The sequence below is a fragment of the Cricetulus griseus genome (genome assembly GCF_003668045.3).
Source record: "Cricetulus griseus strain 17A/GY chromosome 1 unlocalized genomic scaffold, alternate assembly CriGri-PICRH-1.0 chr1_1, whole genome shotgun sequence".
In the NCBI taxonomy this organism is placed as follows: domain Eukaryota; kingdom Metazoa; phylum Chordata; class Mammalia; order Rodentia; family Cricetidae; genus Cricetulus; species Cricetulus griseus.
The window spans coordinates 25,066,827-25,091,095 of record NW_023276807.1 but is presented as its reverse complement, the minus strand read 5'-3'; the positions used below and the strand labels follow the sequence as shown (position 1 = coordinate 25,091,095).

Here is a 24,269-nt window from a genome sequence, read left to right as displayed (position 1 = left end):
AGTTTGCTTTGTCTACAACATAAATCAGGTCAAATTATTTTCTCCCACTTTGGGAACAAACAGTTCCTAAACTTGCAAATTGACTCTTTTGTCATGTCCTGGCTATCATGGCTTTTAAGGACAATCTGTAAGAAAAATGGTGTCTGAAAGAATGGAGACTGGCTCAGCAGTCTGCTCCTCTTATTGGGTGAGCACTGTCAGTTCAGCTCTTGCACACTTCCACATCTTCGAAAATTCTCAAATGAAAATGTTAGTGCCTGCTGGGAATGCTACATGCAGAGACATGGGCTGGGCTGTGAATTGCCATGTAGCAAAGAGCATCCTGAATATCCCTGGTGCAGCAGATGATCCCAAGATTTTAATTGTGACGCAAAAATGGAAAGGCCATGGTAGGGCTGTTTTCCCCCACAGTTATAAAAATAAATAAATAAATAAAATCCACAGCTCACCCCCACCCCTAGGGTACAAATCTGTAAAGGCTGGGAAACCTGGGAACACTCCTACAAATGGAGGAGGCCCCCTCCCTACAGCCCCCAATAAAAAAATGACAAGACCATTACTTTCAAACAGTTCTTTAGAATACATATGATTTTACCATTTATTAAAGACAAAAGAAAATTTGTATCCTAATGAGATGGGTGTGTTTGTTTCTTTATACAGTGTGAGTGAAACTGGCTCAATACCTGAGACTCAGTGATACAGAACATCTTCAGTCTTTTTCAGGGATGATCTATGGGGTAATTTTATGATCTTCAATGTGTTCTTCCCATGAACACAGAGCACAAATTGGTAGAAGCAGGTTTAAAGACATTTTAGTAATTGTTGGAAATTCTGTCCTATGCATTAACCGAAGTTCATTTAACAGACCTTAAGTGAAATTTAAGTCAGCCATGCAAGAAACAGTTGCTAAAATTAAGCTCTCTAACACACCTAGAAACCACAGATATGCTAATTTGACACTAGCATGCTGAGGAATGACAGTAGAGAAATCTGAAAGTCTTTGTTTTCGGTTGTGGAGCTATAGTGTTTGGTAAGAGCAGAAAACCTTGTGCATAACAGTAAAAACACTGCAATTCTTAGTAAGACTCTTTGAGTAGAGGGACTTCAGGCAATACTGGTTGGGGCTGCATGTTGTGATGGCATGTAACCGTGCAAGGAGCACATGTTGTATGTAAAGAACTGAGGCCACTGTGAAGTGACTCACACCAGAAGCTAAGGCCATCAGAGATACCCCGGCTTCCTTACACATTTGATTTTGAATTACCTTTTGGCTGTTGCACATTCAGAAAGCTTTCATTGTGGTCAGGATTTTTGCAGCCCTACCTTCGATTCCCTAGCACAAGATTGCAGCCCACAGTTTAAGAGTTTACATTTGAGATAAAGTAGCTCTCCCAAGGGTGGAGGGTGCTGCAAGAACAAGGATGCACATCACAGGCTTTTTTTTTTTTTTTTGATCTTGCTACAGCTCACATCCGTTCAACTGAGCCTGTGGGTAGACCCTCAGATTTGGGGACTTTTCATTTCGATTCTACATTAGATCTGGGCAGAAAGTATGTTTGTGTTGGGGTGTGGGGTTCCCTTCCTATTAGCATTGCTGTACAGCTGAGCTCTCTGGCTAAAATAATGAGTGTTTGCCAATGTGGAAGGCCTTGCCTTTCCAGGATGCAAGAGCAGCCTGACTATCCCTGGGGTGAGGCAGACGTGAAGGCAGCAGACCTGCACAGGGAGGGCCCCCCTGGAGCTTTTGCACACATGCCTTTGCATATGGGTCTTCTGTCCAGTGGGAAAAACAGTGAAACTTACACAGGTCGCTGCACTCTTCCGGGGTCTGAATCTGTTTCAACCTGCCACCTAACAGCCCAGAATCCAAACACCTTCATTTATGGAATGGAAACAATCCCACTGTGTAAACGGTTTGCTTTACTTCTGCATGTTTTGCTGGAGATTCACCAAATAACAGATTTTTAAATGTTGGGAATGGCAAAACACTGTTAGATGCTTCGCTGGAACTGGGTGGGTTTAAAGGAAAAGAGTCCAAGCTCAACAGTCCACAAACCAGTTGAGCTATCTCGGAACAGTAGCAAAGATGGACCTCTTAGAGGAAAGCGGATACAGACCACCTTCCCCGGATCTGACCTTCCCGCCCCCCTTCTTCCTGATAATGCAGGCAGCTTTTCAGCAGCAAAGCCAGTTCGATTTGTTAACTGATGGTCCTGTTTCCTAAATGGATTCTTAAAAAATCATGATAAATACAGAGTGCATTGTGGGTGAAGAACAACTCCGGCCACTGTGGGCAGGACTTACTGGATGGAGGATACATGGGTCTGCTTGGCATAGCCGAGTGACCTGTGTAATGCAATCACAGCAGATGTATGAGTCTTACACGGGGGTTGTGAGAGCGTGTCTTCGGGGCCTTCCTGGGGTGCACCACGTGATTTCTTGAGCTACCATGAACGTTCACCCCAGGGCGGTGGGAGAAAAGAAAGCCAGGCTTGGGATCAGCTCCTGAAATGGCAGATGAAGTTTGTTACTCCCCCTCCCGAGGGACTTAGGAAATGGTTTTGGCAAAGAACACAGAGTGCATACCGCATCCTTGCTGCCTCAAAGTCCCGGGGGAGTTGCAGCTAAAGGGGGCGCGAGGGTCTGAAGGTGGGGGGAAGGAAGCGGCGTCAGTCAACTTCCTCGGCTGCGGTGGCTGTGGCAGCAGCGGGGTGTGCACCGGGCTATGCCAACCCTCCCCTGGGCCGGGAAGGGGCGGAGCTGGGCGTCGCCGCTCCGGTTGTCCCCTCCTCCCCGCCGCTCTCGGGTGCAGAGCTCTCCGCGGTCGCTGTGGCGGCCGCTCGGAGGGAGCTCTCCGGGAGCCCCAGGCGGGAGTGTGGCTGGCGGGGCTGAGCTGCTGGAGCTCGGTGAGTCCTGTCGCGGGGGGCAGGTGGGGGGCGGGCAGGGTGCAGGTCTCCACTGCGATGCTGGGAAGTCTCTGCAGGGCTCGGGAGGCGGGGATGTCAGGATCGCGACGTTCGGGAGCGCCTGACCCGACTCTGCAGGGAGGATGTAGCACCGCATTGACAGGTGCTCCGACCCCAGGGGCGGGGGCTGTGACCCGATGTTGGAGTTTCAATACTGGTTTTTAGAATGCAGGACAGACGGTCGAGACCATGGAGTTGGGGAGCCGCAGAGCCAGACCTTCAGGGAGCTAAGGGATCAGACTGCGGCGGCGGTGAGGAGTTTGGGGGTGGGAGCCTGGGGAGATGGGGTTTGGGGTAGATGTCACGATCATGAATTGAGGGTGTCTGAGCCCGGAGAGTAGGAGAGACGGGATCCTGAGGAGGGGGTGTCCTGTGCGCATTCTTGGGGCGCCCTCCACAGGGCAGAGAGGAACGGAACCCCGGAGGGGAATGCCTCGTAGAGGAAGAACGGGGCGGAAGGGGGTGCCCGAGGGAGGGGAGCCCCGGAAAGAGTGGGGTGATCGAGGCATGAGCTCCTCCTTGAGGAGGACGGAGCTGGGTTCTCCAAGGAGACGCTACAAGGAGTGTAGTTGTGCTGAAAACCGCGGGCTGCTGATTTAGGGGCTATGGTGAACCGAGGCACTGAAGAGCACGAAGAGGCAGAGGTGGCCAGCTGGGTAGTGCTAGGAATATCTAAGCCATGAGAATGCAGTCTTTTAAGTGAAGGTGGCCATCCTTTTGACAGCAGATTGAGACGCCCTGGACAGGACAAGTGGGGACCCAGCACTCAGCGAGTATTGGGAACATAGTGGCAGGATTACCGGTTAGTTGCCAGGACCTGGTGGCAGCCAAGTATCTCAACTTCCTGAGCAGTTGTAGGTACCCAGTGATAAAAGAGACCCTTGGTTCCGGTGGGTGAGCACTTTGTCTTGCTTAAGTGGCACCACATATTTCTGACCTGGCTTAGAAATGGCTTTGCGGGGGTGCTGAGAAGTGACTGGGCCAAAGGAACAGTCACAGAGTGAGATTTCAAATACATAAGGGATATTAACCCTGTGTGCTTTGGGCAGAACTCATATAATGTAGGTGTGTGTAGAGAAATAATCCCCAGGTACTATTTGCTCTTGTGCAGTCACAGCCAGCTTCCGAGAAAAAAAAAAAAATGTAGGGTGAGGAGGGTCGTCAAGCGCAATGCATTCTACAGGCAGACTTTAGTGTTCTAGTGTGGTGTGGTCAGGGTTTGTATTAGTGCCGGTTCCCTTTTCTGTGGTTAAGAGAAAGTTACTCTTGTGGGAGGCACTATGCACAATTGCCCTGTTGAAGTTATTCATGGCCGGCTCCCATGTCTTGCACTGTTCCATCCCTGGCATCTCAGAGGATAGGTGTCTAAGGCACATCTAAAGATATGACCTAGGCATTGCCTGTTTTCTTTTGTTTATCTTGGGTGTACAAGTCATCTCATTTAAAATAATGTTGAGCATCTTGTCTACCTACCCTATATTGCTCATTATTTGTGGTGGGTAGTTTATTTGGGCATAACAACTGATTCATGGCGACTCTGTGATTTCTTTGTCATTGGAAGGTGTGTGGGAAAGAATATCTTTCCTTCTAGGCTGTGAGTATAGGGCACACACTGAGATGCTTGCTCCCTAAGAAAACCAAGGACTGTTTTCTTTCTTGCTTTAACTTTGTTTTTTTTTTTTTTTGGGGGGGGGATTCATGTAGCCCAGGTTGGCCTCAAACATAGCCATAGAAAATTCTTCTATCTCTGTTTCCCAAGAATTCAGATTACAAGTGTGTGGGTTACAAGAAATATTTTTTTTCAGTGTTGGAGATCAAACACGGGGCCTAGCACATGCTAAGCAAGTACTCTACCCCTAAACTGCAGCCCCAATCTCCAAGAGCTATTTTGGCAACTAACATTTAATGGGTCTGAGTTTTTGTTTGTTGTGTTTTGAGGCAGGGTCTTCTGTGTATCCCTGGCTGGTCTGGAATTCACTATAGACCTGCCTGGCCTTGAATTTACAGAAATCCACCTGCCTCTGCCTTCCTAGCACTGGGATTAAGGCATGCACCTCTGAGTTTTTGTTTTGTTGGTGGTGATGGAGTGCTTTTTAATTTTAATTTTATGTTTGTTTCAAGTTTCCTTTTTCCTTTAAGAAAGGAAAATAAATCTTCAATAGCTATGCAAACTAACAGGAAAAGTATGCTTTCGTTTCAAAACATTATATCAAGACTTGCTTTGTTGTGCAAAGTGCATACATAGATCTTGCTGAATGGCCTGACCCTTGTATCAAAAATCTGAAATAGCATTGTTGCAGCAGTGTATCTATTCACTTCAACATAAAGCCAGCTGATACTTGCAATTCTTTATCCAAGCATTATAATAAGTACGCCTGTATTCATACATTCAAATGACTATTTCTCCCCTTCAAAAGTGTTCCCTTGGCAAGCTGGGTACTAAATCTAGTGATGCTGTCATCTCTGAGAATGGTCCCCGAGCTCCTGCTTTGGAGCTGTCTTCAGATGCTGCCGCACATTTGCTGACTGCCCCAGTGCCTGCAAACCTGCAGTGGGCAGAGACAAAGGCAGAATGAGGCCAACTCGGGCTTCTGGAGAACCTAGGTTATGAAATGACATATGGAAATAGTGACGATTCCCTTGAAGGATTAGCAGTTCCAAGGGGGACTTCCAGAAAACATATGGCGTTTCTATCCGTGCTTACTTAGAAGTTGTGTCAGATTTATGACAGCAACCAAACACCTGAAATAATCAACTTAGAAGCAAGAAGGAGTCCCTGGGAAAGGTTCAGAGCTTTCTGTCTACTTGGCCCAGTTGATTTGGGTTTATGGAAGAGCAGAACAGCAGGGTTGGGAGTACATGTAGAGCAAGCTCTCACTTCATGGTAGTCAGTAATCAGAGACAGAGGAGAAGACCAGGCCTTTTGAGGGCTTTCCCCCACTAACCTTTCCCCTACCATCTCCCAATAATACAGTCCAAACCTTGTAGACAGTAGCCACTGAGAGACATTTTAGGTCCAAATCAGCCAGGTACTAGTGGCACATGCCTTTAATCCCATTACCAGGAAAAATAAGTTAGAAATGTTACTTAATTAGAATACTTTATAATATATTAGGTCATGTGAAAATAAACCTAATTTTACCTTGATATTATTTGCTGGGCAGTTTGCAGATTCTTTTTTTTTTTTTTTTTTTTTTTTTTTTTTGAGACAACGTTTCTCTGTATTGTTTTGGAACCTGTCCTGGAACTCGATCAGTAGACCAGGCTGGCCTCAAACTCACAGAGATCCACCTGTCTCTGCCTCCCGAGTGTGGTGATTAAAGGCATGTGCCACCACTGCCCGGCTTGCTGCAGATTCTTACAAGCAGCAAAATAAGAGACTAGCTCTCTCTCTCTCTCTCTCTCTCTCTCTCTCTCTCTCTCTCTGTCTCTGTCTCTGTCTCTTCTCCCTCTCTCTTTCTCTCCTACACACACACACACACACACACACACACACACAGAAAGTCATGATTACATATACTTAAGCCTAGTGCTTGAGTTTTGATTTCTGAAAAGGCATTTAGCATAAGGATTCCAGGGCACACTGTTCAAGAAGCCAGCAGAACCAGAATGTAGCCTTCTTTCTTCTTTGCTTTCCCTAAATCCTTAATTTTCTTTTCAGGTAATGTAGCAAGAAGCTTCACACCACCGTGTCTTGACTCTGGTCTAGATGTGTTGTTGGACATGTTTCTCTTCTCTCCGTTTCTACCATATGGATAATAACTTTGATTTCCAGTGACATGTTTTAAAATGGGAATAATCATAGGTGTGGACCCTGTGGGTTTGGGAGGAAGGCTACATATGGTGTGTGCATAATTAAGTAAGTGCTGAGTGGAGTCTGGCTATTTTATTTTTTCCAACTTTTTTTATTTGAATTAGAAACAGGATTGTTTTACATGACAATCCCAGTTCCCTTCTCCCACCCGTCCTGCCTACGCCCCCCCCCAACTAAAATCTTATCTGTCACATACCTTTTCTGCTCCCCCTGGGTGCTGAGGCCTTCCATAGGGTGTCATCAGAGTCTTTCGTATCCTTTGGGATAGGGCCTAGGCCCACCCCCGTGTATCTTGGCTCAGGGAGTATTCCTCTATATGGAATGGGCTCCCAAAGTCTACACCTATGCTAGGGATAAATACACCTATGCTAGGGATAAGTAAATAAATAGGAGGTCCCATAGATTTCTGAGGTTTCCTCACTGAAACCCATGTTCCTGGGGTCTGGATCAGTCCCATTCTGGTATTCCAGCTATCAGACTGGGGAGAAAGTGTTCCCAGATGTTCAGGTCAGCTGTTTCTGTGGGTTTCACCAGCCTGGTCTGGACCTCTGTGTTCTTCACTGGTCCTTCTCTGCGTCTGGATTCCAGTTTAGTTTGGTGATTAGTTGTGAGTGTCTGCTTCTACTTCCACCAGCTGCTAGATGAAGGCATATAAGTCAGTCATCAATCTCATAATCAGGGGAGGGCATTTAAGGTAGCCTCTCCTCCGTTGCTGAGATAGTTAGCTGGTGTCATCTTTGTAGATCTCCAGACATTTCCTTAGTGCCTGATTTCTCTGTAAACCTAAAATGTTTCCCTCTATTATGATATCTCCATTCTTGTTATCGTGTATTCTTCCCCCGGCTCAACCTTTCTGCTCCCTCATGTCCTTGGCATCCCTCTTCTTCTCCCCTTCTCATTCTCCTAGCTCCCTCCCCCCTCTTCCCGTGCTCCCAATTTGCTCAGCAGATCTTGAACCTCTCCCCTTTTCCAGGGGACCATGTATGTCTCTCTTAGGGACCTCCATGTTTATTAGCTTCTCTGGCAGTGTGGATTGTAGGCTGGAATCCTTACTCTATGTCTAAATTCTGCATATGAGTGAGTACATACCATGTTTGTCTTTTTGCGATTGGGTTACCTCGCTCAGAATGGTTTCTTCTAGATCCATCCATTTTCCTGCAAATTTCAAGATTCCATTGTTTTTTTTCCACTGAGTACTCCACTGTGTAAATGTACCACATTTTCTCTATCCATTCTTCGGTTGAGGGGCATCTAGGCTGCTTCCAGTTTCTGGCTATTACATATAGTGCTGCTATGAACATCGTTGAACATATGGCCTTGTTGTATGAATGTGTTTCTTTGGGGTATATGCCTAAGAGTGGAATTGCTGGATCTTGTGGTAGACTCATTCCCATTTTTTGGAGGAGTCGCCATACTGATTTCCAAAGTGGCTGTACAAGCTGGCACTCCCACCAGCAGTGGAGAAGTATTCCCCTTTCTCCACATCTTCTCCAACATGAACTGTCATTGGTGTTTTTGATTTTGGCCATTCTGACAGGAGTAAGATGGTATCTCAGAGTTGTTTTGATTTGCATTTCCCTGATGGCTAAGGATGTTGAACACTTTCTTATGTGTCTTTCAGCCATTTTAGATTCCTCTATTGAGAATTGTCTATTTAGTTCTGTACCCCACTTTTTAATTGGGTTGTTTGGTGTTTGGGGGACTACGAGCCCGATCTAGTCTGGCTATTTTAATAGTCAAATTATTTACTATTAGGTTTAAATGAAAATTCTTTTGACTTTATGTGAAAATTTATAATTTTATAACAAATGACAGTCTTTTTCAGGTAAACTTTGTAGCAATATATGAATGAGAAAATTTATTTTTATCTTTCTAACATCTTAGGTTTTGTGCGGGGTGTGGAGGGAGGGACAGAGAGAGGGGGATTGTTTGCTTTGTTTTGTTTCAAGACAGGGTCTTCTTGCCGGATAGTGGTGGTGCATGTCTTTAATTCCAGCACTCGGAGGCAGAGGCAGAGGCAGATGGATCTCTGTGAGTTCTAGACCAGCCTGGTCTACAGAGCAAGTTCCAGGACAGGCTCCAAAACAATACAGAGAAACCCTGTCTCAAAACACACACACACACAAAAAAAAAGCTCACTCTGTTTTTTTTTTTTTTTTTTTTGATAAGTAAGAAAGGCTTGCCGTTCAATTCTCAGCTGTTTTGTAACTATTATTAACATTAAGTTTTTCTGTGAATTTTACTATTAGACATAAATCAGGAAGATGACATAGTCATTTTAATCAAACGATCAGGGTTACTACAAAACATCATGCTTCATGAAATAGTGTTTTGTGAGAGCTCCTGGGTTGGAGGCCAGCAAGTGCCAGGAATGCAGAGAGCTATAAGATGTGGACTTTGCCTCTTCAGAACTCACATTAAGTACCATATACTGTCTTGGGAGTACATACTAGCAAAAGTCTTCTCTTAATTACTTGTGGTGCCAAGGATTAATATGACTTTCACAGAGGGTCCTTGTATCAGCTATTTCTCTCATTGCTGAGACAAACAAAAACTAATAAAAGCTGATTTGGGAAGCTTTTATTTGGCTCACAGTTTGAGAGAACAGTTCACTGTGGGAGTTGGTCTGGTGGGGAAATCTAAGAGCTGTGTGGTCAGGATGCAGAGCTCCACTGTCTCCTACTTTCCTTTTTATTCAGTCTGGGACCCTATGCATGGACAGCACTACCCATAGTCAGGGTGGATCTTCTCTCCTTGGTTAGACCCCTGTGGGCAAGCAAGGACAAGGCCAGGTGTGTCTCCTAGGTGATTTCCAAGCTAATCAAGTTAAGAAGGAAGAATGGTCTTTGCAGATTCCCCACCTCCATTTCTTTGAAGTTGTTTAGCTCTTTCAGTATTAGCTCTCACTACAGGCTTAGCTGCCATGAAGGGAGATGATACAAAAGCACCTGGAGAGACCAGGCATAGTGGTGCACACCCATAATCCTAACACTCAGGAGATAGAGATGGGGCATTGTGAAGACAAATCACCCTGTGCTACGCCGGGAGACCCTCTCTTAAAATCTTACTTGTGAGTCTCATAAAGAATGATACATGAAGTGTCGAATGGGGTTGGATTGTTGCAATATCACCCTCCCCTGGAGAACTGTGGGATGCTGGGGGTTTTGTTTTCTTCCAGCAATTTCTCTTCTGAGCAATGGCCTATATGTTCTTACCTCAGGGAAACAATGGTATAACAATGGCACACCTCAACCTAGAAAGGCGCCATTAATGAAGAGGAAGGTTGACCTTGCCCACCTCTGGAGACTTGGCTATGTCTGGGAATACCTTTGATTGTTCTAACCATAGGAAGGGTTGCTGCTGGCCTCTGATGACGGGCATCCTATAAAGCACAGGACACTCCTTCCCAACACAAAACTGTCTAAATGTCAGCCTAAAAGGTCAAGACCGCCAAGAAAGCCTGGGAGAGAGCCCCAGATCTGGTGTCAGAATAAGCCTGCAGTAGCATCATGGCATCACCAGGTGTTCTGCACCACCATGGGTGCATTACTTGATGAATTACTGAATATCTCCAAAAGATAATCAGATAATGTGGATGCATTGAGATACTACAGAAATAAGTAAGATAGTCTGTTACGATAAATCATTCTGCCAAAAGCCGCTGAGCCCTACCACCACGTGTATACTTTATGCCAGTAGCCCACCTGAGTTAGGGCCCAAATGAATATACAGAAACTTGTATTAGGTTTAAAGCTGCTTGGCCAATGACTAGGATTCTCATCTGTTAGCTCAGTCTCAATTATCACACATCTATATATTTTATAAGACTTATCTTATCGGACGCCTTATTGGCATCCCTCCTTGCCGCTGGAGGAGGCGAACAGGAAAAAAGGACTCTTCCTGTTTCTCCTTCGCTTAAATATGAGTCTCCTTGCTAGGTCACTTCCTGCCTGGATCAGCACTTCTCTACTACATTTCCCAGAATCCTGTTTGACTCCTAGTTCCGTCTCACTTGCTGTCTCATTGGCCAAACAGTATTTGATTTAACAATCAATAAGATAAACATACACAGTAGTACATTCCCCATCAATAGTCTTTATGAATCACACAGGCCACAGCAAAAACCAGTAAACCCTCACTTTTAATATGACTTATTAATAGATCTGAATAAAAAAATCCTTGAACCGTACTTCCAAGAGTCATGAAGTTGGGTCTTTAACCAAGAATCCATATTTTTTGATTCATCCATGTACCCAAAAGTGGGGCAGGCATGGATGAGCGGTTGCTTCTGCAGTCTAGCCCAGGCTTGGCCAGACAGATGGGTGAGTGCAGTAGTCTGCAGGTCATGAAGGACGGTCCCCAGATTTCTCCGTGTGAAGCAAAGATGTCATAGGAACAAAGGGCTTTCCTTTTCCAGCTTGTTTCACCTGGCAGAAGAGAAAAGCCAGGGTGAGAAACACTTTGCTGTGTGTGCTTTCCTCCCCGGTAATGAAGGCTCTTCTTGGTCTCTCCTTCGCCTTCAGGGTTTGTTCACATAGCTTCTGCTATGTGAACAGGCAAGAAGGTCTACCAGTGTTCATTTGCTTTTCCCTAGTCCCTTCCACCTTGCAAGGAATGCTTGTAGAAGTCCCTTTCATTTTAACAGATTACTGTTGGCCATTTATTTTTGGCCTTACATGGCCTGACTGGCCCTATAGGATGGGAAAGCCTGGGCTCTGCTTTGATTTCCATTGGTCGCTGTTTTCTTCTTTTCAATGTGGAGTCACTGGAGTGAGTAACTAACTAGCAGATCTTCCCTGTAGTGGGAGAAGGGCACATTCCAGGGGAGGCTCAGTGCTCTGTGGAAAATGATGTAAAGAAGAGTGGCTTTTTTAGCTGAAAGCTAGAAACCACTGGTCCTGTGGCTCTGTGCCTGCTGCACAATAGACCCGCCTGGGGTGCCCCAGCCCCACCGCAAACCGCCCTTTGAGAAGCTCAGGATGGGGCCTAGGTATCAGATTTTTTTAAATGCTTCTCAGATGATTCTGAAAGTCAGGGGTCACTGCCTTGTTCGATTAATGACCTGCATAATCAAAAGAGGGCAGGGTGTGGGAGGCTGAGTTGTGGCGGCTCATGCCTATAATCTCAACACTTGCAAAATTGAATCCAAAAGATTGCCCAGTCTGGGATATCCAATAAGACCTTGCCTAAAAAACAAAAACAAAAACAAAAAAAACCCAAAAAACAAAAACAAAAAAGAAGAAAAAGAAAAAAGAGGAAAACAAAATAGAAAATACAAGGCCAGGGAGATAGATCTACTGCCAAGGTACCTGCTGTGAAATAAGGAAGACTTGTGTCGATCCTCAGAACCCATATAAAAAGATGTGTTATGATAAAGTGCAAAGGGGAACCATGCATGGGGACCCTTGGCAGTTTCCATGGTAGGCGAGGGTGACTGAGGCAGAGGGACAAACATGCCAGACAGACAGAGTTTATTAGTGAGAAATTTTATTAGAAAGGGGAGGGAGGGAGAAAGAAAGAGAAAAGAGGTAAAGAGACACAGAGACAGAGAAAGGACAGAGGAGAAGAGGGAGACGGGAGGGGGGGGGTCCTGTCTACCCCAGGGGAACTTCAGGAAAGAGACTGGGAAAGAGAGCGGAAAGAGAAGAGAGCAGAAGTGGCCAGGGTACTGTCTGAGTGCATTCTGCCAGGTGACAGGAGCAGGCCAGCATAATACCTGAATCCTTACAAGATGAGGGCAGTGGAATCAGTTAGAGGAGGTGTGTGTGTGTGTGGGGGGATCACGGAACCATGTGGATCCCTGGAACTCATTGGCTAGCCAGTTTAGCCAATCAGTGAGCTCTAAATTCTGATGGAGAGATCCTGTCACAAGAAATAAAAAACAAAAAAGATACCTATGTGAACTCTGGACTCCACATGTACATTGGCATGCATATACACACAAGCCCATGTGACCACACACACACACACACACACACACACACACACACCACACACACACGGGGGGGGGGGCAAATAAAACTTTTGTTTCACTGGGCTTTCATTTTGGTGACAAGTGGAGGCAAGCTTGCAGTCAGGGAAACATTGCTTCACAGCTTAACAGAACTCAGCTAACTCTGATACCTTCGCCTTGCTTAACATTTCTGTGTATGCCTCAGTCAAACAGTTTTTAGGGTACTTTTACAAACCTTGTCAAACACAGCTTTGCCTCACCCTGTGTGGCATGGACAACAATATCACCACTGTGATTTTTAAAATTTTTACTATACTTATTTATTTTGGGGGGTGCATGCATGCCATGGCAGCATTTATTTGGGGGGGTGCATGCATGCCATGGCACATGTATGGCGGTCAGATAATGACTTGTGGGAGTTGGTTTTCCTTCCACCATGTCTGACTAGAGGATTGAACTCTGGTTACCCTGTGTGGTGGGGAGGGTTTGTGGTGGAAAGTACTTTTGCCCTGTGAAGCATCTCACTGACTCCTAGCATTTTTTTCAACTTAGGTTTGGAGATCATAATAAATTTGTCGAAGTAACAGTGAGAAAATGGGGGGGAAAGGCACAGACCCTAGCACAGGACTGCCTGCCACATCTTCGTACTTATTTTTTTTTCTCCCCTGAGCCAGGGTTTCTCTGTGTAGCTCTGGCTGTCCTGGAATTTAGGCTGGCCTTGAACTCATAAGTCCTCCTGCCTCTGCCTCCTGGATTCTGTAATAAAAGACATGCGCCACCATGCCCAGTCTTTGTATCTCTCTGAACAAAACAGATCCTATGATAAGGAAGGAAGGAGACTTCTGGGAGAGTGTCAGTTGGTTTTCCCATAATTAGATAATTGTCTCCGGCTGAACACTTAGCAGTGTCAGGCAGTCAGTTTACATTACTTCATTTAGGAATTATTATTATTGGTTCCATTTCACAGATGAGGAGATTGAGATCAGAGAGGCTGTTTCTTGTCCAAAAGGCATGGGCGTCACTCAAATAAAAGACTGATCAGCACTCTCTGTTGCCTCAGTTCTGATGTGTTAGCATTTCTCTAACCCTTAGACTCCTGCCATAGCAGGAGGGAAATGCCCCGGGACCAGAGGCCTACAACTTTCCACTGACTTGAAGAAGAGCCCTCTACTACTTCAATTATCATCATTATTATTATTGGTTTTTCCAGACAAGTTCTCTCTGTGTAGCCCTGGCTGTCCTAGAACTCACCCTGTAGACCAGGCTGGACTCATGTGTAAGTGTGTAAGTGCATGGGGAAGTCAGTGCTCACCTTCACCTCTTTGAGGTAGCATCCTTCTCATTACTGCCTCTGTGTCCTGTACTCCAGGCTAGCTGGCCCATGAGTTTCCAAGCACTTCTGTTCCTGCTTACCATCTCCCTTTAGGACTGCTCAAGTTACAGATGCATGCCACACATCTGGCTTGTTCTATCGATTCCAGGGATTAAACTGTACTCATCGGACTTGCACGTTTAGCAGCTGAACTGCTTGCTAGCCCTGCAGTGAGATTTTTGGTGGACTTAGCAGTGATCTAGGACCCAAAGGAAATCACATTCATTTACTCATTCATCCATCAAATTTAAAGGGCCTCCAAGTGCCAGAGTCTAACAATAGACATTGTGGATGGAATGATGGGGAGAAAGCCATGTCTGCATCTCTGGAGGCTACAGTTTAGATATAACATAGAGACCACACTGTCCTCAGAGTCAGGGAGAGAAAATTCTTGGTGCCTCCTGTCAGACAGAGTCTCCCACCTCTCCCCTTCTTGCTGGTCCCCTTCTTCCTCCCCATCCCAAATAGTTTCTTCCTTGGCTTTCATATGTCATAGTTTGTGCACAGAACTAAGACTAAGGAAATAGCAAGGTACTAGATATTTACATACTCAGAAGATTAGAACAGATGGATTAAACTTCATGTTATTGCATGTTGCGTTAAACATGACTCTTCCCCAAGGGTGAGGAAACTGCTCTCTGTAACAAATTAAGCGAGTTGGCCCATCAGACTGAGATAAGCCTTTTGGGGTATAGGAAGCTATTTCTTTTCTGCATGCCTAGGGGAGCTACATAAACTTCCTGGACATCTACTAGCTTAAGAGTCTCCATTAGCTACTACTTTCAGTGGTGACAAAAATACCTGACAGAGCAGCCTAAGGAATCAGGAGGGCCAGTGAGACGGTTCAGCAGGTCTCAAGTGCTTGCTTCATGAACATGGGGGCCTGAGTTCAGATCCCCAGAACCCATGTAAAAGCCAGACATAGCTGTATGTCTCTGCAACTCCAGTTCCGGGGTGGGGTAGACACTCATGGATTGCTGGGATCTTGCTGTGCAGCCAGTCTAGCTAACGCTGAGCTCCAGGTTCTGTGAAAGGGCCTGTCTCAAAGAGGAAGATGGGGAGAGATAGAGGGAGGTACTCCATGTTGACTCCTGGTTTCTGCAAGCTCATGCACAGGCCTATGCACCCACACACATGTGCACACACACACACACACACACACACACACACACACACACACACACACAGACACACACACACACACACACACACACACACACACACACACACACACACACAGACACAACACACACAGACACACACACACACACACACACACACACACAGACACACACACACACACACACACAGACACACACACACACACACACACACACACAGACACACACACACACACACACACACACACACACACACACACACACACACACACACACACACACACACACACACACACACACACACACACACACACACACACACACACACACACACACACACACACACACACACACACACACACACACACACACACACACACACACACACACACACACACACACACACACACTTCCCTCCAGCTCCCCCACAATTAGGGAAATGGAAAGGAAGAGTTTATTTAGGTTCATTGTTTGAGGATATGGTCCATTACGACCTGGAAGCCTGGCTCCAGGAAAATGTGAGGCAACTGGTCACATTACATATGCAGTCAGAAGGCAGAGAGAGATAAGAGGGTGCAAACACTGTCATGGGCATTTGCAGAGGTGTGTATCTCTCACGGGGGATTCTGAAGCCCAGGCAAGTTGAAAATGAAGATTTAACCATCACAGACTAGCCCTGTTTTCCTGTGTGAAAAGGATTCAATACCATATCAGAGCAACAGTCATTGAATGAATAAATTAATAATTAGGGTAGGTTTTAATATAATCTAGATTTTAAGAGGAGCTAACCTAATGACTAAGGCAGACATCCCAACCTAGGCTGACTTTAATTGACCCTGCCTCCCAGGCCTTTATGAAGGTGAAGGAGACCAGTGTGATGGTTACTGGTTTAAGAGGCCTCTGTGTGGATCTTGAGACACCGCTAGCAGCAGAGGTGGTGACATTTACCCTTCTCAGCTAATGTTGTCAAAGATTAAAAGGGGAAAGAGTAAGGTAATGGATTCTGTATCTGCAAATAAGAGAGCATTTGCCCCTTGTCACCATGTCTTGAGAGTGTGTGTTTGCCCTATTTGTGGCACCTGCTCTTTTTGGTCCAAGAGAATATCCACTAGTGTGGTAGTCTGAAAACTTGAGGAAGGCTGTGCTTACTCAAACTTTCCTTGCAGATGGAAGGAAAATATAATGCTCCAACAAAGACAGTAGCTTTGTGGGGGAATGAAACCTTTTATTGGGAGAAGCCTTCTTCTTGTTTTTGTTCTTGGACTTGTTCAAGAAGAAAATTGATGGAATTCTAAGCAAAGGATGACATGAAATCAGCAATGGAAGGCAAGGATACCCAAATTACAAAATTTATATTCTGCAAAATGAATTCAGTGCAACAACCTTAACTTTCCTAGTCCTGCACTTAAGCAAGAGCATGGCATTAACAGTATTCTCTGGAGTTTCCGGGAAAGGGGAATCTTTTCTACATGGGCTAATACTGAAATGGCTACAGTGCCCAAAATGCCAAGCAGGCAGGTGACATTTCAGGGAGGTTTGATTTGTCAGTTCTGCCCAAGAGGGTTAGGTTAATTCAGGAAATCCTACTAGTGTTTTCCAGGTTTTAACACCCGTCACGTCCCCAATTCACAGGGCTCCTGGCCTCCTCCTCTCTTCTCTCCCCCTTTCTTCATAACTTCCCTCCTTCCCCCAAAACGTTCAAACTCCCGAGTAGCTAGAATCATAGGCCTGTGCTACCAGGCACAGCCTCGCTGATGATTTCTGCTTCATCAAGGCTGTTAATGGTTTTAGATCTTTGAAGCTGGAAAGTCACTCTGACATAGAGGTGACGGAAGAAAAGGTAAATTGATATTGTTGGGGTATAAATGGAATCAGGCAGCAGAGATGACTTCAGGCAAGGAATTTTAGTTCAACTGCAAGGATTTGGACCACTTAATAAGTCCTCAACAGTAATCTAGATAGTAAGGGATAAAAAGATCTAAGAAACATAATACATCTATCTATCTATCTATCTATCTATCTATCTATCTATCTATCTATCTATCTCTATCTACCTACCTATCTCTCTCTCTATCTCTCTATCTTCATCTCTCTCCCTGTCTCTGTCTCTCTACCTCTGTCTCTGTCTCTCTATCTTCATCTCTCTCTCTCTCTCTCTCTCTCTCTCTCTCTCTCTCTCTCTCACACACACACACACACACACACAGCGGGCACTTCATAATAATAACAGTAATTCCTAGACTTGAATCGGACCATGGTTTTCCTCTTTACTTTTTACTTATAATTTTTCTTTTGTTTAAGACATACACTGTCACAATACATTTACAGATGTAGGGACCATATATGAGAGGACAAGTAGGCAACAATGGCAAGAATATAGCCATCCACACATCAAGTCGGTGTAGCAGATGACAGCTGCATAAAAACCTTGCCATGTGAAATAGAAAACACTGAAGTGTCTAATTACGTAATGCGTCTTATGTCTGGAGAACCACTGGTTTTAAGGACTACCTGAATTCCAAGTGAGATATGAATACACCACATAGATATGAATACACCACTGCTATGTTCCAGGTTCTATGTGATATACTTGAGTTGTATTTCCTCATGGCAACATGAGGAGAGAGTTGTCATTCCAGTTTACAAATGAGCAAAGTTGGTCTGGATCAGGGCTGGTACCATAAATTCCTTCATAATGATGGGACATGGAGTTTGAAATGCTGATTTAACTTTAAGTTAAGGGCTCTTGAATATCCAACCTAGAATTACTTTAGGGTATCAGTAAAGGACAGGGTATAATTAATAGTTAACAAACTTAGCTGATTTAGCAAACTTCCAAACAGAAAGCTTGGTCCGTCATGAATGACTTCAAGTGACAGTCAACTTTGCAGGGCACCCACCCATGTTCCTTTGTGCTGGTGTCCAGAGGCAGGCTCAACTCCTGGTGACTCTGTAAGTGGGAATAATTGTCCCGCGCATGCTCTGTATTTCTCGCCAGCAAGAAATCATACACGGGACACTCGGATCCTTCTGCAGACAAGCTTTAATGCATCTTGAGAGGAGAGCATAAGCTTCCCAGAGCAGAGACATTGAACTAAGAAAACCATCCCTTATAAAGGCTGACCAGCCGCCTGGGACGTGTTACCCTATGAATGGCTTCAGCTCCTCAGGCAAAAATGAGCCACGGGATAGGCAGAGATCAAAGGAATGGAGATTACCCAGCGCCTGTGAAGTAATCTTCAGGCACCATTATAATGCAGGAAACGGCCCCTTACATATCCCCCTTTTTTTATTAATTAATGAAAAGGCTTTATATTATTACAAGCAAATAGGTCACCCATATGTTGAGGGATAGAGGCAGAGGTTGTACCTTCCCAAAATCAAACATTAAGACTGTGTACGGGAGTCACCATCAGGCTGTTAGCTTGACCCGAAGTACTCTCGACCTGTCCTCTGCCGTTTTTCTGGGAAAGGGAAGTCTCGGGGCAGGTAACCCTTATGCAGGTCAACGTACCTCCCAGAGAAGCCTGCATAATAGGCAACTCTGTGCGATGCCTTTGCTCAGCATCCCTCTTTGGGCTGCCCAGACCAGACACTCTACCCTGTACAATGAGCCTAGGCTCCGGGTGTGCAAGAGCTGTCTGGCCGGCGGCCTATTGCTAAAGCATAGTTAGCCAAAATATAAGCGCTTGGGCGGTCTCTTGGTTTGAGCCCTGGAGCTTACATGCCAGTCAAAAGTAACAGCAATCCGCAAGCGGCTGCATCAAACAATTTCACCCCCACCCCTTTTCTCACAGACCAGCCAAAAATAACAGCAATCCGCAAACGGCTGCATCAAACAATCACCCCCACCCCTTAAGCAGTGACAATCTCTCCGCCAAGGGCAGGAGTTAATCTGGATAACAATAGCGGCTCTCAATTCCCGGGGGGAGGGTGGAATTTCGACTTTTGAAGGTCTGAAGGGGCTCTTCGGGTGAGTCTTTCTGGGATCCACAGGGGATTTTCTTCATCCTGTGAGAAAACACAATATCGCTCCCCTGGATCTTATGAGAATAGGATCCGGGCCTCTCCAAAGATCAGTTAAGATATCTTTCCATTTTACCATTTCCTTTTGGCCTTTTAGGTTTTGAGGTGAGACGCTTGGCCCGAGCGTCAATGTTTATGAGGCTTTAAAGCCCCAGGCATTCCAGGCCTTTAAGAAGTGTTGAATAGCAGGCATGGCCTTTTCCCCTATCAAAGACTGGGAAAGCCATCTGTAATTTTCTCCGCTCCTCTGATGGTAAAAAGGAGTCAGTACCAAATAGTGGAGGTGCTGATGGAAGCACACCCGCTGAATTAACAGGCGATGGCCTCATTGGGCAGAGGCTAGGTTTTGAGTCTTTATTTCTCTTAAATTTACCGGGGTGTGACCGGTTATCCCCTATTTTTTCTCCCTCCTTTTTTGTTTCTTTTTTACCCAGCTGAGCTGTTTTCTCTAAAACTTTATCTCTTGAGCTTTCAGAGTCATCAGAGCTATCAAGATTTAAAGCTTTAAATTTATTTATAGAATCATCTAACAAATTATTCACTCCCTTGTCATTAGACATCCCAGGAGGTCCTTTTTTCTTATTTGTTGTTGTTTCTCTTAATAAATTATTCACTCCCTTGTCACTAGACATCCCGGGAGGTCCTTTTTCCTTATACACTCCCTTGTCAGTAGACATCCCGGGAGGTCCTTTTTTCTTATATTTTATTGTTGGGCGCGCCTCATCTCTCATCACATTTGGTTTCTGATATGTAATTCTGGACTTCTTTAAGATTGCTACAACAGTGAGAAAAGTCAAAATAGCTCCTAGTAAAAGCATAGAAGCCTCTATATTAACCTCCCACAATAGCAACATTCCCAAGCCAAAGTCCAGAAAAATCATACCTCTCCGAATTTACCACCCTGCAGTTCTGAATCCGCCTCGTTAGAGGGGTCTCCGCGGTGCTGGAGATGTTCACATGTTCCCGGGTTTCGGCACCATATGTCCCGCGCATGCTCTGTATTTCTCGCCAGCAAGAAATCATACACGGGACACTCGGATCCTTCTGCAGACAAGCTTTAATGCATCTTGAGAGGAGAGCATAAGCTTCCCAGAGCAGAGACATTGAACTAAGAAAACCATCCCTTATAAAGGCTGACCAGCCGCCTGGGACGTGTTACCCTATGAATGGCTTCAGCTCCTCAGGCAAAAATGAGCCACGGGATAGGCAGAGATCAAAGGAATGGAGATTACCCAGCGCCTGTGAAGTAATCTTCAGGCACCATTATAATGCAGGAAACGGCCCCTTACAAATAATGCCTTTGAGACCCTCCCTGATCTCTAACAGATTATATTTATTGAGCACATGTATGCTGTATTTGAAGAGTGTTAATGCGTTATACTCTCTTTCTTAAATTTCTTTTTTTTTTTAATTTTTGTTTTTCGAGACAGAGATTCTCTGTATTGTTTTGAAGTGTGTCCTGGAACTCACTCTGTAGTGGCCTCGAACTCACAGAGATCTGTCTGCCTCTGCCTCCCAAGTGCTGGGATTAAAGGCCTGTGACACCACACCTGGCCTGCCAAGGTTTTTGTTTGTTTGCTTTTTGATGTACCTTACCTCCAGATTATTTTGAAGTACACCTCGAATATCATTTGTCAATCTTCTAAAATGTGATTTAAAGGATAAAGACTTATCATTATAATTCAGCTTCACAATAGCCCTACTCATGGAATGCCATGATAATCTGTGTCTCACAGTGAGACCATAAGCTTACAGACTTGCTCAGGTCACCCAGCCTGTAAGTTAATGATAGAGTCACCCCATACATGCTGCCTAGCTCCAGAGCCTGTCCTGCTTACCAACTGCCAGACCCCACTGAAGTAGCTAATCCTCACTCTAAAGGAGAACAGACTTCTGGGGCTGTGAGTGAATTCCATAAAGACAGCCGCCATATTGGTTTCCACAAATTCAGTTACCCAGCCTTTGCTGCAAACTGGGGACAGAATGGTTGTGAGAGGCTCCTGTGCTATTTCTAGTAAAAGAAAGGGCCAGCTTGAAATATTAATGGATCCTATTTAGTAAGGAGCATTGAGGAAGCAGTCAAATTCTTCTTGTGGTAGTTTGACGTGTTGGAGAAATCCACACTGAGAAGGGATGTAACAGCAAACGTGGCTGCCACTGACTGCTGCCACCCGGGGAACAAAAAGGTTTCTTTTCAACTGAATTTCCCTTTGCTTTCCTCTCTTGGCAGGAGTCAGTCTGCCCACTGTGTCTTTTCAGTTTATCTGGAGCACAGCTTATTGTGTTTGTCTCCAGTGTCACATGCTTGCCTTCACTCCCTGACCCATTCTTGGGTCTCTTGCCTGCTGGGTACTGACTGTTTTCACTGCCAGAAATGTCTCCCAACCTGGGAGCCAGTTGGCTGACAAAACAAAGAAGATCTAGGGAGGCGAATTCCATCCTCCCAGAGACCTGACCTAGCAGGCCTCTCCTAAGCCTTCAAGCCCGATGTAGAGAAGCCTGGGATAAACCAACAAAAATTTCTTCCCTTACACTGCCTCTGCTTGCTCCATCACAGGGCAGGAAGCGAGCAAATCCTATTTATCAATTGGTCAAGACACTTTGCTGCCTCAGATCTGGGAAGCTGGAATCTCCTTCTCCCCATTAAGCAAGCAGCACGTTGACTTCCTGTTTCCTCTTCTCATTGAGATCACTGACATTTGCCAAGTCTTGAGTCTGGGTTTCTTCTCTTGCTCTCTTACCTGCTCAGTCCCGTCATGGACGCTGTGTAACTGCTAGAGGGTTGCCCTGGCTTTTTACTCCTGTCACTGTGTAGCACCATAGGGAGTGCTTTGTCATGGTGCTCTGGAGGCTGAGAACAAATTCCACCCGTGTCCCTTGTGAAACATGACCGCTAATTCCTCAGTCAAGGTCCTTTCCAGGAAGCATGTACGTTCCTTTTTATTTCTTTCCTCTGTGCATGTGTATCGTGTGTGGGTGTGCACATGCATGTGAGGATGAGTGTGCCCTGTGTGCATGTGCAGAAGTCAGAGGTTGAAATCAGGTGTCTTCCTCTATCCATTACCACTTTAGATTTTGAGGCAGAGTCTCTCATTAAACCCAGAACCTCACTGATTGGCTAGACTAGATGGCCAGTTACCCACACCCCTTCCCTCCCCTTCACAGGATCTTCTTGTTTCTCCCTCCCAGCACTGGAGTTATCAGTACACGCCACTTTTCAGTGGGTCTGGGATCCAAACTCAAGTCCTCGTGCTGGCTCGGCAAGAACTGTGCCCACTATGATGTCTTCCCCGGCTCTGAAATGTATTTCCTTTAAACATTTCTTGTGGCAAATGATTTTAACTAGTTTTTCATTATTGATGTCATTTCTACAATAAAAAAAAAATAAAGTCTCCTGGGCAAAACAGTGGAGAACAAGTCACTTAGCTCTCACCAGTAGAGTAGGCTCAGGCATGATGACATCATGGCTCCATGCCATGGCTCCCCTGAGGCTGGTCTCCCAAAAGAGCCGGTGACAGACATTTCAGTCACAATACCTTTCCTTCGCAGGCCCAGTCCAGGCCTAGGACACATCTCAAGATGTGACTCAGGAAGCCCTTACCAAGCAATAGCAGATGACAAGAACAGTGAAACTTCCGTGCCACTTGCTAAACCAGACTGCAGTTGTGTGGTTCCTTCCCTAACGTTTGGGAAGTGGTTCTGAGAGTCACAGCGAAGGTTGGGGGAAATCATACCACTGAAGGATGCCAAAACACTTCTAGAAGATAGATGACAAGAGAGACTTCCATTTTTGTTTGTTTGTTTGTTTGTTGAGACAAGGCTTCTTTCTCTATGTAGTCCTGGCTGTCCTGGAGCTCACTATGTAGACCAGGCTGATCTTGAACTCACAGGGAGTGCTGGGATTAAAGGTGTGAGCCATCAGACCCAGTTAAGGGAGTATTTTTGTTTTTTTGTTTTTTGTTTTACCCTCCACTTGGTTTTTCAAGACAGGGTTTCTCTGTGTAGTCCTGGCTGTCCTGGAACTCTTGTAGACCAGACTAGCTTTGAGGATTCAGAGACCCAGCTGCCTCTGCCTCCTGAGTGCTGGGATCAAAGGCCTGCACCACCACTTCTGGATAGCGAGGATATTTTAGATGCTAACCTTTCCTGGAAGGTTTGGGGATGGAGTTCTCCCTTTCTGCATACAGTAGGTCCTTCAGGGAAGTTGTAGATTGACCAAGTATAGTTACTCTTCCTGATTCGATGTTTGGTTTGTTGTTTGTTTGTTTTTGACTGGGGCTCTTATTACTTAACCCAGACTGACCTTAACCTGTGGCCATCCTGCTTCAGCCTCTTGAAGGCTGGAATTGCAGTCATGTGCCACCTTACCCACCTTAATAATATAGCCCCTCGTTCAGGAGGACAACTGAATACCCACTGCAGTGCTCAAGGGAGGTAACAGGAACCCAAACCCACAGCCTATCCATACGGAGTCCCTAATCCCTAAGAGCCATTTAGATTCACTGGGGGCTCACGAGATGAAAAAGCAAGAAATCTAGTGCTCAGGCACGGCTAACTGCTTCAAAGCTGGCATAGTTCTCTTGGCTTTTGAAGACATTGCAAAGTGTTAAGAAAATGGGACTTGGCTGTGCCATGGTGGCAAACACCTTCAGTCCCAGCACTTTGATGCAGGCAGAGGCTACATAGAGAAACCCTGTCTCAAGAAACCAAGAGGGAGGGAGGGAGGGGAGAAAAGAAAGAATTCTACATTTCCTTGACTGTTTGCTGTGCACCTGGCAGTAGTTCCTGTCACCTGCTGGGCGATAGGAATGGTTTATAGGTTAGTCTGCTCACTCAGAAGCATCTGTGGGTGATAAGCTGGGTAGACAGGACCTTGCAGGCCTTGCCTCACAAGGCCTGGCTGTCCCTAGGAAGACTGACAGAGGGTGCCAGGCTGTCTCTGGATGCTGGAGTTCTGCTTTTGTCACTGTGGTTTGCTTTTGTTGTTTTAATCAACAGAACCTTTTTTTTTCAAAGC

At 45.4% G+C, this 24,269-nt stretch overlaps 1 protein-coding gene and 1 long non-coding RNA gene across 5 annotated transcripts in view; one reads left to right on the top strand and one right to left on the bottom strand.

Moving 5' to 3' along the window:
• Positions 1-570: 570 nt before the first annotated feature.
• LOC113832018 lies at positions 571-2,714 on the bottom strand. The gene is made up of 2 exons (XR_003480602.2): positions 2,587-2,714; positions 571-2,505 (listed from the first exon to the last, which is right to left on the bottom strand). It is a non-coding gene; the product is annotated as an uncharacterized LOC113832018 (long non-coding RNA).
• A 69-nt stretch (positions 2,715-2,783) lies between these two features.
• Paqr8 (progestin and adipoQ receptor family member 8) overlaps positions 2,784-24,269 on the top strand; it is a 46,997-nt gene continuing 25,511 nt past the window's right edge. For 2 of the 4 annotated variants that reach the window (XM_027392786.2, XM_027392785.2), the window contains exon 1: positions 2,793-2,906. The gene's annotated coding sequence lies outside the window, so the exon portion shown is untranslated. Of the gene's footprint in view, positions 2,907-3,131; positions 3,218-24,269 lie in introns of all 4 variants that reach the window. The other 2 variants (XM_027392784.2, XM_027392782.2) reach the window with 2 other exon arrangements.